Source organism: Triticum aestivum, chromosome 1D (assembly GCF_018294505.1).
Source record: "Triticum aestivum cultivar Chinese Spring chromosome 1D, IWGSC CS RefSeq v2.1, whole genome shotgun sequence".
Taxonomy (NCBI): Eukaryota; Viridiplantae; Streptophyta; class Magnoliopsida; order Poales; family Poaceae; genus Triticum; species Triticum aestivum.
This window is the reverse complement of record NC_057796.1, coordinates 252,445,873-252,463,483: the sequence shown is the minus strand read 5'-3', so window position 1 is coordinate 252,463,483 and position 17,611 is coordinate 252,445,873. Positions and strand designations below refer to the sequence as shown.

The window sequence follows — 17,611 nt, the reverse complement described above, 5'->3', positions numbered from 1 at the left end:
TCTTGAAATTTTTACACAGTACTGCTATGCAAATTTTTTATTTTTTTCCTAATTTTTTAGAATTTTTGGAGTTACATAAGTATACGAAGTTTCAAGATTTCTACAGATTGTCATGCTTTTGATAGATTCTGGTTTCTATGTGTTGTTCACTTATCTTGATGAATCTATGGGTTGTATCAGGGGGTATGAACCATGCTGAAGTTGGAATACAGTAGATATAATGCTAATATGAAATTGGAATGAGTTTACAATAGTACCTAAAGGTAGTGATTTGCTTTGTTATACTAGCGGATCTCACAAGGTTTTTTGTTAAGTTTTGTGTGGATGAAGTGTTCGAAGATCGAAGTGTTATCGATATGAGAAGAATAAGGAGTGGCAAGAGTTCAATCTTGAGGATGCCCAAGTTACCCCAAGTAAATATTTTAAGGATACTTAAGCATCTAAGCTTGGGGATGCACCAGTTGGCATCCCATCTTTATTCCTCAACAATTATCGGTATGCCTCGATTTTTGTTTTATTCACATGATATGTGTCTTTTGAGTTTATTTTTCCTTTCTTTTCCTTTATGCACCATGCTAGTATGAGATAGTCCTTCATTGATTTATAGAATGCTTCATGCGCTTCACTTAAATCTTTTGAGTATGGCTTTATAGAATGCTCTTTGCGCTTCACTTAAATCTTTTGAGTATGGCTTTATAGAATGCTTCATGTGCTCCACTTATATATTTTGAGCTTGGATGTTGGTAAACCTATATTAATTTTAGAATGCTCCATGAACTTCACTTATATCTTTTGGAGTATGAATAAGACTATCATCGAAACTGGGCTTGGAAGAGTATCATTAATATATCATGCCTAGCTAGCGGCGTTAAACAATAGCGCTTGTTGGGAGGCAGCCCAATTTTATTTTAATGTTTTTGGTTTTTGGTTCTGTTTTTTAATAAAAATACATTATTACCTCTGTAGTAATTTTGGTTTGGTGTTTCAATTAGAGTTTGGGCCAAATAAGACCTTTGCGATGATCTATGGTGATAGTTGATATTGATCTTGTTGACAAACAGAAACTTTGGCGCTAATTGCCGGAATTTTAAAAATCACAGAAGATTGCTTTTGATCTGAATTGTTTACACAAGATTGATATACAAATTGCCTAGGTTGTCCTAATTTTTCAGAATTTTAGCAGAAGTATGGTTGTTGTTCAGATCATTACAGATTGTTCTATTTATGATAGATTCTGTTTTCAATACATAGTTTGCTCATTTTCTAGTTTCTATGGCTTATATTGCTCAATATAAATTGTAGAAATGATATGGTACAACAGGCATTGTGTGAGAACAATTATGATTCTTATCTTGACAGTGCCAAAGTGAATGATTTGCTATTTATCATACTAACCCATCTCACAAAGTTTCGTTAAGTTTTATGTGATAGAAGTTTTCAAGTTTTGGGTGAGATATCGATACGAGGAGAATAAGGAGTGGAAAGACTCTAAGCTTGGAGATTCCCAAGGCACCCCAAGGTAATATTCAAGGAAGACTCAAGAACCTAAGCTTGGGGATGCCCCGGAAGGCATCCCCTCTTTCATCTTCAAAACTATCGGTATACCTTACTCGGAGCTATATTTTTATCCGTCACATGATATGTGTTTTTCTTGGAGCATATTTTCATTTTAATAGTTGTTTGAATAAAATCATTGGATCTAAAATCTTGTATGAGAGAGAGTCCTCACATGGCTATTTAATAATTTGACTACTCATTGATCTTCACTTATATCTTTTTGGAGTAGTTTGTCATTTACTCTCGTGCTTCACTTACATCCTATGAGTAAATGGTTGAATGGATTGAATATCACAAATCTGAAATTATATATGTTTCATATGCTTATCCCATGGGGAGTAACGACTTCACATATAAGAAGTATAGATGGTAAAGTTAGCAAACACAACATTGGTCACTTGAACAATTCATGAAAGAATATTGAGGGAAGAGAGATTTCACATATAAATATACTATCTTGGACATCTTCTATGATTGTGAGCCCCATTAATTATTTTCAAACATGATCAAATTAGTTGAAGTTGGACATGGAAGATAACGTAATGAGTTATGTTTGGGTATATTTGTATAGAAGTTATATTGTTATGGATCCTCCAACATGTGGTGCTTGCTTAGGATCTTTTGCTAGCCAAAATTTTGTACTAAGTAGAGATACTACTTGTGCATCCAAAACCCTTAAACCCCGTTTCATGCCATGGGTGTCCACCATATCTACTTATGGATTGAATAAGATCCTTCAAGTAAGTTGTCATCGGTGCAAAAAGCAATAAAAATTTCTCCTAAGTATGTATGATCTTTTATTGTGAGGGAAAATAACCGTTGTACGAACTTGTGATGGTAAAGAAATAAAAGCGACAGACTGCATAATAAAGGTTGCTATCACAAAGGGCAATACAACGTGATGTTCCTTTGCATTAAGGGTTTGCACATCCAAAATTAAAAAGCGCATGACAACCTCTGCTTCCCTCTATGAATGGCCTATCTTTTACTTTTATGTATTTACTTTTATGCAAGAGTCAGTAGTATTCCTTCTTAGTTCAACCTCATTTATTCTTTAGTTGGCAAGCATCTTGTGGTGGGGAAAGATCCAAGCATATATTGTCATTCAAATATATTTTATCATGAATTATTATTGTTGACAATTATCTATATGATAAATAAAGTTGGGAGGCGAAACATTAAGCCCCTATCTTTCTCTGTGTTCGACGGATGCTATTTGTTCGAAAAATAAGCTTTTGAGTGTTAGCAATCAAGGAGGACTACATGATAGTTGAGTATGTGGAATTTGCTAAATCAAAGCTCTTACATAGACCCTTCCTGAAAATAAGATGAATTGCAATTGTTTGGTGACTGAAAGCATATTTTGTTAGTTTTCAAGAAACTTTATGGTCTATACTTTAACATCTTGACAACTTGTTACTTGATCATGATAATTTTTATGAGATGAGCTACTATTTATGATATATAATGATGCTAGAAAAAGTGTTTGGAACTATCATTGATCAAATTTATGCACTATGCTAGCATTCACACCTCATAAATTATTTGTTTTATCATTTACCTACTCGAGGACGAGCAGGAATTAAGCTTGGGGATGCTGATACGTCTCTAACGTATATATAATTTATAAAGTATTCATGCCATGTTTAAAACAATTTTATATGGTTTTGGTATGATTTTGTTAGAACTAACCCGGGTTGACGCTGTTTTCAGCAGAACTACCGTGGTGTCATTTTTGTGCAGAAATAAAAGTTCTCGGAATGGGCTGAAAATTTGCGGCAATTTTTTATGGACCTAAAGAGACCCCCGAAGCACAAGATCTGGGTCAGAAGAGTCCCGAGCAACCACAAGGGTGGAGGGCCCCCCTAAGGCGCGCCCCCTGGCTTGTCGCTGCCTCGTGGACCCCCTTGACATGAGACCAACGCAAAAAATTCCTATAAATCCCGAAACCCTCAAAAGAGACCTAGATCAGGAGCTCCGCCGCTGCAAGCCTCTAGAGCCACGAAAAGCAATCTAGGCCCTCTCCGGCACCCTGCCAGAGGGGGCCATCATCACCGGAGGCCTTGGAGGAGGAAGCTGGAAAGGGCCATCATCATCATGGAGGCCAAGAACCAGAGGGTAAACCTCTCCCCATCTAGGAGGGAGGCCATGGAGGAGGAAGCACAAGGGGTAGACTCTCTCCCCCTCTCTCTCGGTGGCGCTGGAGTGCCGCCGGGGGAACCATCGCTGCGGTGATCATCTTCATCAACATCACCATCTTCATCACCTTCCTCATCTCTTTTAAGCAGTCCACTCTCCCGCACCCCGCTGTAATCCCCTACTTGAACATGGTTCTTTATGCCACATATTATGTACCAATGATGTGTTGCCATCCTATGATGTTTTGAGTAGTTTATTTTGTCTTTTGGGTTGATTGATGATCTAGATTGGTTTGAGTTGTATGTTTTATTTTGGTGCTGTCCTATGTGCCTTCCGTGCCGCGCACATGTGAAGGATTCCCGCTGTAGGGTGTTGCAATACGTTCATGATTCGCCTATAGTGGGTTGCTAGAGCGACAGAAGCTTAAACTTGTGTAAGGGGGTTGTTGCGTATGGGATAAAGGGGACTTGCTACTTTAATGCTATGGTTGGGTTTTACCTTAATGATCTTTAGTAGTTGCGGATGCTTGCTAGAGTTCCAATCATAAGTGCATATGATCCACGTAGAGAAAGTATGTTAGGTTATGCCTCTCCCTCATATAAAGTTGCAATAATGACTACCGATCTTGTTAACAATTACCTAGGATAATTCCGCACACCGATCCATCATTATTCCACACTTGCTATTTCTAATATATTATAATATATTCTAACTTTATGATAACAGCACCTACTTTTTTATTTTAGTTCTCCGATATCATGCAAAGTTATCCTCTTCATACCCACAACATAGTTCTATTTCTCGTTTCTAGATGGAAGCAAACGTTCGGTGTACGTAGAGTCGTATCAGTGGCAGATAGGACTTGAGAGAAAATGGATCTTACCTTTAGCTCCTTGTGGGTTCGACACTCCATACTTATCACTTCCACCTTTGAAATTGCTACGATGATTCCTTGCACTTGGGGACTATCAAGGCGATAAAGCACTTAATAAAGAGACGAGTCTTTGATACTAATTGAAAGGATCGGTATGGTTGACTAAAGGGGGGTGAATAAGTGATTAACAATCTTTAATCTTTTTTAATTTTATGAGGGATACAACAAGAATATAGGTTATCTACATGTGAAACTAAATGGACAACCTATATTCCAAGCTCGCAAGAAACAACAAGCTAGAAAAGATACACAATAAAGCTAGCTTGGAACAAGTGAGCGGGGGAAGAAGTAACCGCAACTGGAGACGATGGTGTAGTTCCAAGACTTCCCTCCTTTTGGGAGGTACGTCTGTATTGGAGAGGTGTGGCAGCATCACCAAAACCCACAATGGCTCACCTTATTCTTCTCGTTCCCTCGCGCAATGCACGATATCACGATTCCACTATGAGGTGCCCTTGGAGGAAGCAACCTAAACCATCACAAACAAGGTTGGGGCAATCTCCACGACTTAATTGGAGGCTCCCAACAACACCACAAAGGCTCCACAACAATGATTTGAGCTTCTAGGTGACCTCTTCTGTCTAGGGTGCCCAAACATCCAAGAGTAACAAGATTTACAAGAGAAAGTGGGGGTGAATCAAATTTCCTTTGGTGGAATGTAGATCTAGGTCGTCTCCCTCAAATCCTAGAAGATCAAAAAGTTTGAGTGGCTAGGGACAGAGATCAAGAAAGTTTAAACTTTGGGAAACAATGGAGGAGAGAGATCAAATGGGTAATTCAATGTGGGGAAGAAGACCTACTATTTATAGTCCCCTAAAAAATCCAACCATTACATAGTTTTTGCACTAAGCGGTACTATCGCTTCGGAGAGCTGTACTACCACAGTCCCTTATAAGTTGCACTAAAACGCCTAGGTGTTGGGAAACATAGTAGTAAAAAAATCACCCTACGATCACCCAGGAACAATATGAAGATGCATAATGGGTTGTGATCATTGACCGTTACCAACTCCGGGAGTGCAGCGGAAGTAGACGAGTTGGTGTAGATCGTACTTGAAGTCCCTTGAACGTTGATCACGATCCCGCAAACCGCCCACGAACGATACCTCGAAGAAAAGACCGAAAGCACATCCACTCTACTTGGTTGCAAGCGTACGGTCTTCACGATCCGGCAGCGCTTCCCTGTTCAAAGCTAATCGTTGCTAGAGAATTAGAGGGAGGAGATTAGAACCACACGGGGCTAGCTCTAATTAGTTAACTAGGACCAACAAAAACTAGATCAACTAGAGGAGGCTCCAAAACTTGTGTTCCAATAGGGAGAAATCCTCTAGTATATATAGGTTAGGAGGGGAGGGGAGGGCTACCACCAAGGGTGGAAAGCCTCCCTTGGTGCGCCAGCCATGGGGGGGGGGGAGTCCAACTCCCACCCCAAGTAGGATTCGGCCTCCCCCAACAGGAAAGGGGGACGCCACCTCCACTTGGGCCTTCATGGCCCAAGTTTCCTTCCACCTCTTGGCCTTATTAGGCCTATTGATATTAAATTAAATATATATTTGTTCTAAACATTTTCAGACCATTCTATATATAATTTAACATCTCCGGAAACATTTTCCACCTATCTATCTATCTATCTATCTATACCTACCTATACTAATTAGGCACTTCCTAAAAATTCCGACGTTAATCAGTAATTAGGAGCCGTTAATCTGGTGGGACCAAGTTATAACAGTGGCGATTAATCTCTACTTCTAATGGACGAGTTGGTTGAATAGTCCCCCACTTTCGTCTGGGTTTTTTTTCTCTACTCCTAATAGACGAGTTGGTTGAATAGTTCCCCCACTTTCGTCTGGTTTTTTTCGACTGGTTTTTTTCAACCGGTTTTTTTCGACTGGTTTTTCCGCACCCCACCCCATCCCACGAAGCCACGCAAAAAACCCCGCACCCAGAAAAAAAAATACTCCATCCAGCCCAACCTTCCTTGCCCACTCCTCTCGATCCCATCGTTCGTGGCCGCCGCCGTTCGAGGGGAGTCGCCGCCGCCGCGTCTCTCGATCCCATCGGCCCCGTCGGATCTCGCCGCTGGCGGACGACTCGAGAAGACCCCGCCGGATCTCGCCCTCGTCATCAGTTCTGGATCGCCGCCGCCGCCGATCCCCTCCGGAAAACAACGCCGATCCCCTGCTCGCCCACGCACGCTGCCGCGGATGAAGGCCGCCTGCTCGCGATCCCCAAACCTGCTGGCGCCGCGCTCCGTAGGTCAGCTCCTCTCATCCCTCACCCTGGGATACCCTGATCTCTCTCTCTCTCTCTCTCTCTCTCTCGGTGTGTGTGTGTGTGTGTGCAAGGGATCTTAATTAATTGTTTGCTTGGAGTTTAGGATCCAAGTACGCCCCTCTCCGTGGTGTTCACTGATTGCTTGGAGCAACAACGTGCTGTTGGAGTTGCCGAAGCATTAGGTGATTCGATTGTGTGCGTTTGCTGGATTTGTTTGACGAAGGAAAGATGACGATGAAGGACACACAGAGGAGTGTGAGCGGTGATGGTATCAAGGTTACCGGCAGGTATGCATGCAGGAACTGACTGTACAGTGTTCCTATAATGCTACTGGTTTTAACGTCTGTACTGTGATGCTACTGGCAGTTTAAATAAATCTGCTATCATTTGGGATGTGAGTTGTCACAACTCGCTGTGCTCTGGTGTTCAGCTCAGAATTTCTTTTGGGAATGATTCCTCTGAATAGACTACTTATGCTTGACATTTTACTTTTGTTATTTCTATTTGTAACTCAATTTCGGTATCCTCTCAAATTGACAATACTTTTTCTGGATATGGTAGTTGAGAATAGTTATGGTATATAGCGGAGTTAGCCCATCCTCACCAATGACTCTTCCTCAGGGATTTGCTGAACTAGAGTTAGTAATGGGGGTATTGCAGACTGTTTAGAATTATGGGGGTATTGCAGACTTTAGAAACTGAATTAAATTTTTGTGCAATTGAAAAAGGTGTATACAACTTGAATTTATTAGGTAGTATAGAAGAGATATGAAATTTTAAAATTGTTAGTCAGATTTGTGTGTTGTTTTGGGTAGTATTCAGTTTTGTTCCATCTGAGAGGCCAATAATGCACATGTGATATTATCTACATAATTCAGTTTATACGGCTTCCCATATTCCAATGGTTGTATTTTGCTAAATTGCCATCTACTTACTGGAATTCTCACAAATAGAAGTGCAGTCAGAAGGTAAAAAGGATGGTATGGTATGTCTCCATTCACATGGTACTGAACTGTTAGTGATTCTTTGTGTTATTCTGCAGACTTGAACTTAGTTTCTATGGTTTTCTTTTTCTGTTCATAGACGAGAGTATAGTCTGAAGGGAAAAATTGGTATGCTCTGAAGGGTGTGCAAGAACAGTGAGATTTATATTACTGAATGTATTGTTAACAATTTGTTATTTTGCAGACTTGCTCTCAGTTTTTATTCTTGGCAGGTGATTCTTCATGATAATTTTTTGTAGAGGAACATTTTTGGTAAGCGTATTGTAATATTGACTCCCACCTTTTTATTTACATGTAAAGATGACCAATTGGTAATTTTAAAATTTAAATGTAAATTTAACTTATTTTGTGAAATAACATCATGTCGTTCAGATAATTTGATTTCCCTCTATGATATTCTTTGGCTTTAGTATATCTCAGGACAAAGTTGTCAGAAGCTCTATGCTTCATAACCAAAACATAATCTCCTTTTTGTTATTTGATTTGCATCATGATGTGTGCCCATATGTTCCCCTGTTGCTTAAAAAAATCAACTTCCGGTGCAACACACGTGCATATACCTATCATGACAAATAAACCTCATGATGAAAGCATTTATGTACCTATTTAATTTGTGATGGCAGCGATGGGGCTGGGAACGGTGATCGGTGGTGCTGGTGTCGGCAGTGCGGTACAAGGTCAGGATGTGGGATGGGACGGCCATCCGTGTGAGGCAGTCGGCGGCGAGGGTTTGTGGCATCACGAGGAGCGCCCACGGATTCAAGGTGTTGGCCCGAGACCTCCGACGAGGGAGGAGACGATGTTAGTATTTCCATAGGAAAAAAACAAGAGAAGAAGAACAAGAACAACGACGGCAATCTCGGGTTCCAGGTACGATGGAGCCGGCGGCGAAGCGCATGGCGCTCGCAAACGTGATAGTGGATGGCGACGATACCCTCAACTGCGGCATCTGCTACCTCCCTCTCAAGCCACCAGTCTTCTAGGTGCGTACGCTCGTCGTCCATCCTAGGCCGATCCATTACAAGTTTGTGTACCAATAACACTGGAACATCATTTCTGCTCGGGTGCAGTGTGGCGTCGGTCATACCATATCCTCGCGGTGCCACGACAAGATGGTGGCGGCAAGGAGGTGCCGTGTGTGTCACATCCGGTTGACCGGCGGCTATCGCTGGAACATCGCACTGGAGAGGCTAATAGAGTCCATCCGGGTGCCGTGCGCCAACGCCGCCCACGGCTGCACTGCCACGCCGGCCTACTATGACCACCCCGACCACCTCAAGGCGTGCCCTCACGACGCCGTGCTATTGCCCGCAGGCAGACTGCGGTTTCGCTAGCTCCACGGCGGCACTCCTGGACCACTTTGCCGACACGCACGGGTGGCCGTGCATGACCGAGCTTGGGCCTGGGCGTGCATCGAGGTCCAGCTCTGTGACGGCTTCAACGCCTTCTCGGCCCGTGCCCAATGCCGGCAGTACCTGTTCCTGCTGACGTGGCGTTGAACCCGTTTGGCCGAGCGGTCTCCGTGCTCTCCCTGCATCCTCGGGCGTTGTCGGGGGCGCCATGTTCTTTGGAGTTCGAGGTAAGACTCAGGTACTGCTGCAACATCAACCACCGTGGCGACACCAGGAAACTACGTTTAAAGTAGGGTGCACTGATCTCTCCGGTGGTTGTCGATATCCGAGTACTCTTCCCGGTTATTCCTGCACAATTACGTCCATCCACATGACATCCGTACTATCATGGCCAGTTTCGGCGTAGTACATGTTTCCTTGGAACTATCATTATGTTGTATTAACAGACTTTCTTTCTTTTTCATATTGTGCAGAACTCAGATTTATGACAAGGACACAAGCAAATTTATAGCATCCGTTGTGATGATACAAGGGAAGTAAGCATAGATGCGCTCAACGTGATGATAGGTGGGAGAGCTCGGCCTATGCTGCCAACTGATCTGCAGCGGTGCAGAAGGAGATTTCAAAAGCAGGGCAAGCGAGAGCGACTGTTCTATTGATGGTCAAAGGGAGGGCTTGGCAAGAGAGATTGAGGGAGCTCTACTACCTCGATCTTGGCATAGAACCTGATGGCATCATGCCCAGGTAAGATTCTTCTATGTTCCAATTCTTGCACTCGTTGGTCTTTTACTCTCGATGCTACCCACAAAAGACTGAGACACAATTTAGTGGTATTGAAACAGAAGGGCATATGCTCTTAATCTCACCTTTAATCTCAAAAACTACCAGTAGGTTATAACATAAATCTTAGAGATTTTAATGATATGTATTGACCTGCAAGTTAACTTTCAGTCAAACATCCAATATATTCATGTGTGGCATACAAGTATTGAAGAACCGAGGCACACATTGCACTTGGCCACTTGCTTATAAAGAGCGAACAGCTTTTGCTACACATTCTTTCTGAAATAAACTTACTTCTCTTTAGGAAACTTCCTTCTTCAGTATGTATGGGGATTTATATGACACCAAAAGAGAAGTCCGGCGTGTTTCTTGGTTCTATGGAACCCCTCGACCGGAAGCAAATAGATCACATCGCAAGTTGCTTGCCCAATATAATCGTGCCGCAAGTTACCAACATCGCGTGCTTATACACCATCGACTTTGCTGGAAATCTATCTGTCCGTGCTCCACCGTCTGTCGGAACTTCTTCTGCCCATGCTACACCTGAGGTACATACTACAGTCTCATCAATTAATAATACCCAATTGCTTGTCTGTTGCCCAATGCACTGCAGCTTAATATGCAAACCCTGAGCTTTGTTTGGCAAGCAAATGTTTGTTCTACTTGGCAAGGTGCATGAACAATGATTTAGCTATGGTTGTTGGTTAATGGAAAGGCTTTTTCCAGTATAAAAAAGCTACCGATTTGAGCAACAAAGATCAGGTCCCTGTTTTCGTTTATCTTGGTAAGACAAATGCTACATCCACTATGTGTTTATGTAGTCATTTGGGTGAATGTGGGATGCTCACGATCATCCCTAATTTGCATTGAAGTGACGTATGGTTTAGTCATGTTTTTATATCTTGTTTCTCTTTTCTGTTTTGCTTGGTTGAGTTTCTCCTTCATGTTGTTACGATGAGAAATCGATTTGTGCATAAAGAGAAACTGCCCCCGCGTCGTCCGCGTGGGCGACACAGGAAGTGAGTCGATCCACTTTTCTCGGGGCATCCTCTGTGCGCCCGTCCCTCGCCGCCGCCGCCGGCCAGCTCCGGCGGGCTGGCCCTTGCAACCTGCGGCGGCCGGGGGGGGGGGGGGCTCTGTCCGTGATGCGTTTCGGACAGCATGAGACCTTGTGCGACCAGTAACTTGACGCAATGGAGGTGCTGCTTGCAATGGCGACATGGATCTGCAGTAATCGCTGCCTCGTTGCGTGCGGCAGAGGAAAGGGAGCCACCGCCTCCCTGCATCCCGTCATGGAGAGCCAGCTCGTCATGGACCGACGCGGCTGGTGGTCCCCCTCTCCCGCATAGGGGCTGGATGGGATGTGTCGATGAACAAGTAGCGGTTGCCGCAGCCGTCACCCGTGCCGCCGGCAAGGAGGCGTCGTGCCGTGGATCTGGGCCTTCATGGGCAAGGACGATGGAGCTTGTGGCGACCCATGGTGGTGTTGTCTAATTCAGATTAGCCATCAGTTGCTCCTCGGAAGATAGTACTTGGCCTCTCGAGCATCCCATTGGGATTTAAGCGGTGCCAGTCACCTTCCTCTTCCGTCAATGTCTATCGTGTCGTGGTGAGCAGCTCTTGTAGCGGTTTAGTTGCTTGCTCATGTGGGCATGCTCACCTGCCGTCAGGTCAGTGCGTGTTTGCAACAACTGGGCTCAGTGGCAAGTGGATGAGATAACACAGGACGGATTCGATTGGGTGGTGCATCTCGAGTACCTGGTCTTGAGCTCCAGGGTGAAAACCCTAGGTCTAGCCTCTTATCGGTTATGCCTGGCAATGACGGCATTTTTGGCGTCGTTACCTTGACGAAGGCATTGCTCGGAATTTTGTCGGACTTGATCTTCAGGGTGAAAACCTACTATCTGACTTGGAGGCGTCGCTTTTGAAGAACCGTTTTCGTGGTCCTTGTGTTCTCATGACATAGTTGGTGCCGATGGTTATCGTTGTACATCGTCAATCGCTGTTTGTATCGCTTCATGACTTCTTTTTTCTTTCTTTTACTTTTCACTTAGGCATAAATTCGGTCTTGTATGACTTAGCTTTTTGCCAACGTGATCCTTTGGTGTGTGTTGGCTGTGTGCATCCAAGTTATGCAGAGGCCGGGTGTGGCTCATTGTAATTGTATCCCTCGATGCTATATTATGAGTCAATAAAACACCCTTTATCGTAAAAATATATATGCATATTTTTAGTAGATTGTTCACCTTTTAGTCAACTTCCTTATGGATGTATTTCAAGTACAACTTTCCCATGTAGTCAACCTTATGGATGTGTTGATTTATATTCACTTCTCTTCCTTCATGCTTTGCTTTTCTTCTCTCTATGTGTGTGTGCGCGTACGCGTTATGCTAGATGGCTCATCCTCATCGTTTGGATTTCTCAAATTGATGCCTTATTTTGTATCTCTTAGTTCAACAGATGAATTTAATTTTGAGGAATATCAAGAAGAAATAATACACGCTCCTGAGTTTTACCGTGCAATTTAGCATTATTTAAAACCTACAATGTCCATTTCCTATAATTATTTCAGAGATCTTACATTGGTATCTTAGGCTCTGGCTCGAGGTTCGTGTTGGTATGTGGAACAAATTGGTTGCCAACCTGGGACATGAGGAAAATTGCTTTTGTAGACAGGACCAGTGAGATGGATGGCTTATTTACCGATTTTGTGCTTTGATCTGGTTTGGATTTCCTCCCCTGACTTGCTCTTCCTGTGTAGCTCAACACTGCATCGCCCGGTTCGTTTGCTTGCTTCCTTTGCTTGGCTCAGGAAGGAGAAGGCCAGGACTAGCGACAAGAACCTAAGGGTCTTGCGTCACGGCCTTTGCCCAGAAGGCGAAGAACTAAAACTAATTTTTTTTTTACCTTCCAAAAAATTACATGATACATAACTACTCCCTCCGTTCAGAAATACTTGTCATCAAAATGGACAAAAGAAGACATATCTAGACGTATTTTAGTTCTAGATACATTCTTTTTTGTCCATTTTGATGACAAGTATTTTCGGGCGGAGGGAGTATTATTAGACTTTAGATCTCAACCATTATAATCTAGACCAATTGATCTTTGCCCCGTTTTTTCTGGTATGTATACTACAAATCTATTTTCCAATCCAAGTACACAAAGTTTTTTTTAAAGAGCTGAGTAAGTTATAAGAAAGAAGCAGGAGTCCGACTTCTCCATTTGGTATTGAACATAATCACATGTATTTTGATTAGACTCTTTCTTAGGGTCTTTTTTTTATTTGGATTCTTTTTTTAGTCTACCATAAGATGGCTACCATAGAAAGGCATTGATCTATCTGTACTTTTTTTTTTAGAATGATATGTGACATGTTAAACTATTTGTACATGGTAATATTTATAAGTAACGCTACATTTTTTTAAATCTCATCTGTTAATATGTGAAATTTATGGTTCAGATATTTAATTCTATGTGGGCAAACGTAATGGCTTGTTTGCCTTTTGTTTGAAGTACTTAATACTCCAAATATATAAACATGTTAAACTATTTCTTAGTCCGCACTGGAATCTTGAAAAAGACTTATATTTAGGAATGGAGGGAGTAGATAGCACATGTATAGAAACGCTTCCAGGTGTTATCTATCGTTTGTAATGCAGTGCAAAACTGTTCTATATTCTTGAACGACATTCTTTTATTTTGTGCATCAGATGAGTTAGTATAGGTTGTTCAATTACATTTTTTTAATCTAAATATATTGCAATTAAAGCGGAATTCAATTTTTCTACACATCTGAAATTTGACATGCATTATGTTTATATATGCAATAAGTAAGTTTTTAAAAAGCCCGTGGCAACGCACGGGCATTCTACTAGTCTATGTAATCCTCGGCTGAAACGATTAGATCTTATTTTTTAGCTTGCGATTAGACCTTTAATTTTTACTTCATAGGAGTCCTTGCGATCTATTCCACACATGATTCTTCTACCATCGGAGTAGCACTAGCTTGTGTACACGTGAGAAGCTAGCTTCAATGGAATCGCTTGATTAGTTTCTCGACGGGATCGGAACGACTCGGCCCTCTCGACAGACGTCATGTACGAGAGTTTGCGTGGAGCTAGCTCTAATTGATCGGATTGACTTACTAAGGTGCCGTCGTCGGAACTTCTGGGTAACTTGGTGATGGAAGAAATTGATCGGGAGTTTTGGTGATGGAGCGGCAAGGCGGCAACACGGCGGATCAGACACCAAACCCTATTTAAGTTCATCCGTAAATTCATGTGCCACAGGCACGTAATCTTGCATCATTAATTCTCTCCTATGTTCTCCACCCTGATGAATTTATCCAAGCACCCGCAATAAATTGTCTAGGCCCATGACGTCTCATCAAGTTTTTTATTTTTTATTTTGTACATGTAGTGCATAGGTCGTGAACATATTATGTATTCCAGGGAGTGAAAGAGAAGCAAAAACCGGCCAGCTGAGGGGATCTGAATCGTATTTGTTGCCAACCTGCAGCAAGCTAGGTAAGTAGCATTCTCTACATCTGGGAATTGACCACTGTCAGCCGATTTATTTTTCATAAGGAAGTGAATTAGATGTTGCAGTTTTTTATTCTAATATGTGGTAAATCTCAGAATATCTGCATGTTCAACAAATAATTTGTATGTCCAGCATTAAGAAAAAAATATGATGCCTTGGCATAAAATATTTTCATGTACTTTTGAGATTTAATATATTACGAACTTTTTGGATTTCTCAAAATCATGTCTAATAATCTGTAATATATATTTTGGTGGATTTGTGAGATTTTAGTACTGTTGTATGCGCAGAAATTTAGATAGATTTATGACATATCAAGTGATACATGTCACTGTTTAGATGGTTCATTTGTTGTATTTTGCAACAGATCTATATATAGGATCTGTTTTATACAAAATGTTCATAATAAAATTTACTGCAATTGTAATCCTGGAATTGTGGAATCTATGATTTTAGTACTGTTGTATGCGCAGTAATACATGTTATCTTTCCATCGCAGGTCCAATATTCAAATGTTAATAGATGACACTTGCAGAAAATATAATGAGGAGTTGTCATATATTCAAATGGAATTTCAGCCAAGTTGGATTTGAGGCGAAGGAAGGAGGCGACCTCTCAGCAAGGTGAGGGTTCTACCGATGGAGACATAGCATGTTGGGAGAAGAGAACTTATACGCACACAATTTGGCACAGGGAGGCACGAAGAAGTCTTCATATATTTCTAAAGTAGCATGAGCAAGGCCACACTCTATTTTTGAACAAGTTGTGTCCCATCCTCTGGGACATCTTCAGTTAATTGGCGAGCACTCCTTGTCCAAACAGGGTTGATTAGCTCTCTGCAGTCCGATCAACATGCATCATGTGGTAACGGCCATGGTGAAGATCAGCCCAATTATCTCGATTCATGTATTGGTATCCCAGACGGTGGTCATATATTGATGCGGCATCTGCGGGATCTAGCCATCAGGCATGCTTACCGAAGATATGGCCCGTGTACAGCGACATGCAGATTACCGTTTTGGTCAATATGTGGCGGCAGTTAGGATGCTCCACATAGATGCAACTCGCAGGGTTTGACAGTTTGACTACCTCACCAAAGATGCAGCATTTGTTGTACATTGAGTTTGAACGGTACGTTTCTCATTGCTTCATATGGAAAATTGCCGCATTGAGTTTATTTTTTTGGCAGCAAGTAATCACGGTTTATCCTGAAATTACTCATCTGACTCTCATGCAAAAAACATCAAATCCTTTATAAGACTACAGGAAATAGCTTTAGAGTCTACTATGGCCATAATAAATATGCGCTATTTGGTGAGCTGATGTATGAGTGTGGATACTAAAAATTAGTGTGGTGCATGCACAAAATCTTCAATGCCATGCTACATCTACTTCCCACGCTATATGATATTACTTAATTAGTATAGGCGATGGAGTCTAAAACATTGTACTATGTGGCGAAGCACTGATGGAGGAAACGACTAACAAACTGTGGTTTGAAGAAAATAGAAAATCCAATTGCCCACCTTTGATCTCATTTATATTTGTAGAATACACTCCTAGACAAATATATAATCTATCAGGATCAGTGAAGGTTAGCTTAACTACTATTCATTTTTTCACCATGCAGACAATTGCCAACTCAAAGTCATCCTCTATCTGTTAGGCCACTGAACTCTGGATGATCTACAATTTACTTTTTGTTAGTTCAGTAATTCCTTTCCTGCATAAGAGTCATCTTTTCGTAGGAAAAACAGTGCATTTCTTATTGGCACGCAAAAGGAATTGTTATCTTGAAAAAATAATGAATTTCGGTTATTACTTTCAATGGTGAACAAATTTCTATCAGGTTAACAAGTGTTAAAAAGAATCTTAAATTTCCAAGCAAGCCTTTTGTTTCAGTAAGCCTAACGGATGTCTTTTCTTCTATGGTTATCAAGTGTTACAGGTCATTCCATAGTCATCATAATTTTTACTAAGAATCAGCTTGGTGCTCTATATCTGTAATCCAGGCACCGCTGAATCTCTACAGTAGAGTTGTGTTAGCAACCTCAACAATGAAACACATGCCAGCTTCTTTGATGTCTATTTGAGGCTCAAGCTATATATCCTTTTCCATGTCCCACCATGTTAGTCAACAGGATTAGTTATGTTTTGATGTAATTGACTTTCATGATGTATCCTACTTATTCCAGATACATGCTTAAACTAGGATCATCTACAATGGATATCTTATCATTATCTCACAATTAAATTAATATATGATGCCTAGACTCTGAATATAATCATATGCTTATGTCATGTAGAATATAACGACTTCCTCTATTTTTAGAACAATATGAAATAGAGTGTATAATACGTTCTTTGTTTTTCTGGCCAGACCTGAAATGTTGAGGGAAGATTCAGAGTACACGTGGATCAGTATTTGTCGCCTATAATCCTATATATTATAAATAAAAAAATTCCAATAGCTTTTGTTAATTTTGTGTTTGAGTGTATTGCTTGCAGATATGCTGCGAACGATCATGCATGCTAATAATTATTGATTGCTGATATTTGTTTAGATGTTTTCTTAGCGTTGCTCTAGCATAATAGGGCTTATTTTACTTGCTGTTGTTGGTAAATAAATACAACAGTATGTTCTCAATTTGATATGGTGTCAATGGAAAGGGAGATTAAGTGATCACGATAGTATCTATTCAATTCACGTATATACTATGACTCTTAATCTCATTCTGTCTACTGTTCTCATAGTAACGGCATAATGATGCGAAGGAATTTCAGTATTTAGCTTAATATAAAAGAGAACATCTCAGTTTTTTGCTACTCAACTATGATACTAGTAGGCTCATAACAGATAATATGTCACAATCATTCACTTAATTGTCCTTCTTCTGCTTCATAACCTTATTTTATGGGAAAGAATTTCTTCAGCTGTAAACCTTCTGTCTTTACATATAGGAGGCTCATTCCTAGCATCCATGACCTTACTGGTTTTTGGTACTAATTCTTTGGGCACCAATT

At 41.3% G+C, this 17,611-nt stretch overlaps 1 long non-coding RNA gene across 5 annotated transcripts; it reads left to right on the top strand.

The window, feature by feature from the left end:
- Nucleotides 1-6,555: 6,555 nt before the first annotated feature.
- LOC123181287 (uncharacterized) lies at nt 6,556-15,717 on the top strand. Of its 5 annotated transcripts, none has more exons than XR_006491621.1 (9): nt 6,556-6,885; nt 7,007-7,190; nt 8,120-8,159; nt 8,531-8,890; nt 8,978-9,486; nt 9,733-10,003; nt 10,347-10,590; nt 12,804-14,571; nt 15,087-15,715. It is a non-coding gene; the product is annotated as an uncharacterized lncRNA (long non-coding RNA). The 5 variants fall into 5 exon arrangements; XR_006491619.1 differs by having other exon boundaries at nt 8,092-8,159; nt 15,087-15,714; XR_006491618.1 differs by having other exon boundaries at nt 7,007-8,159; nt 15,087-15,210; nt 15,281-15,714.
- The last annotated feature ends 1,894 nt before the right edge of the window (nt 15,718-17,611 follow it).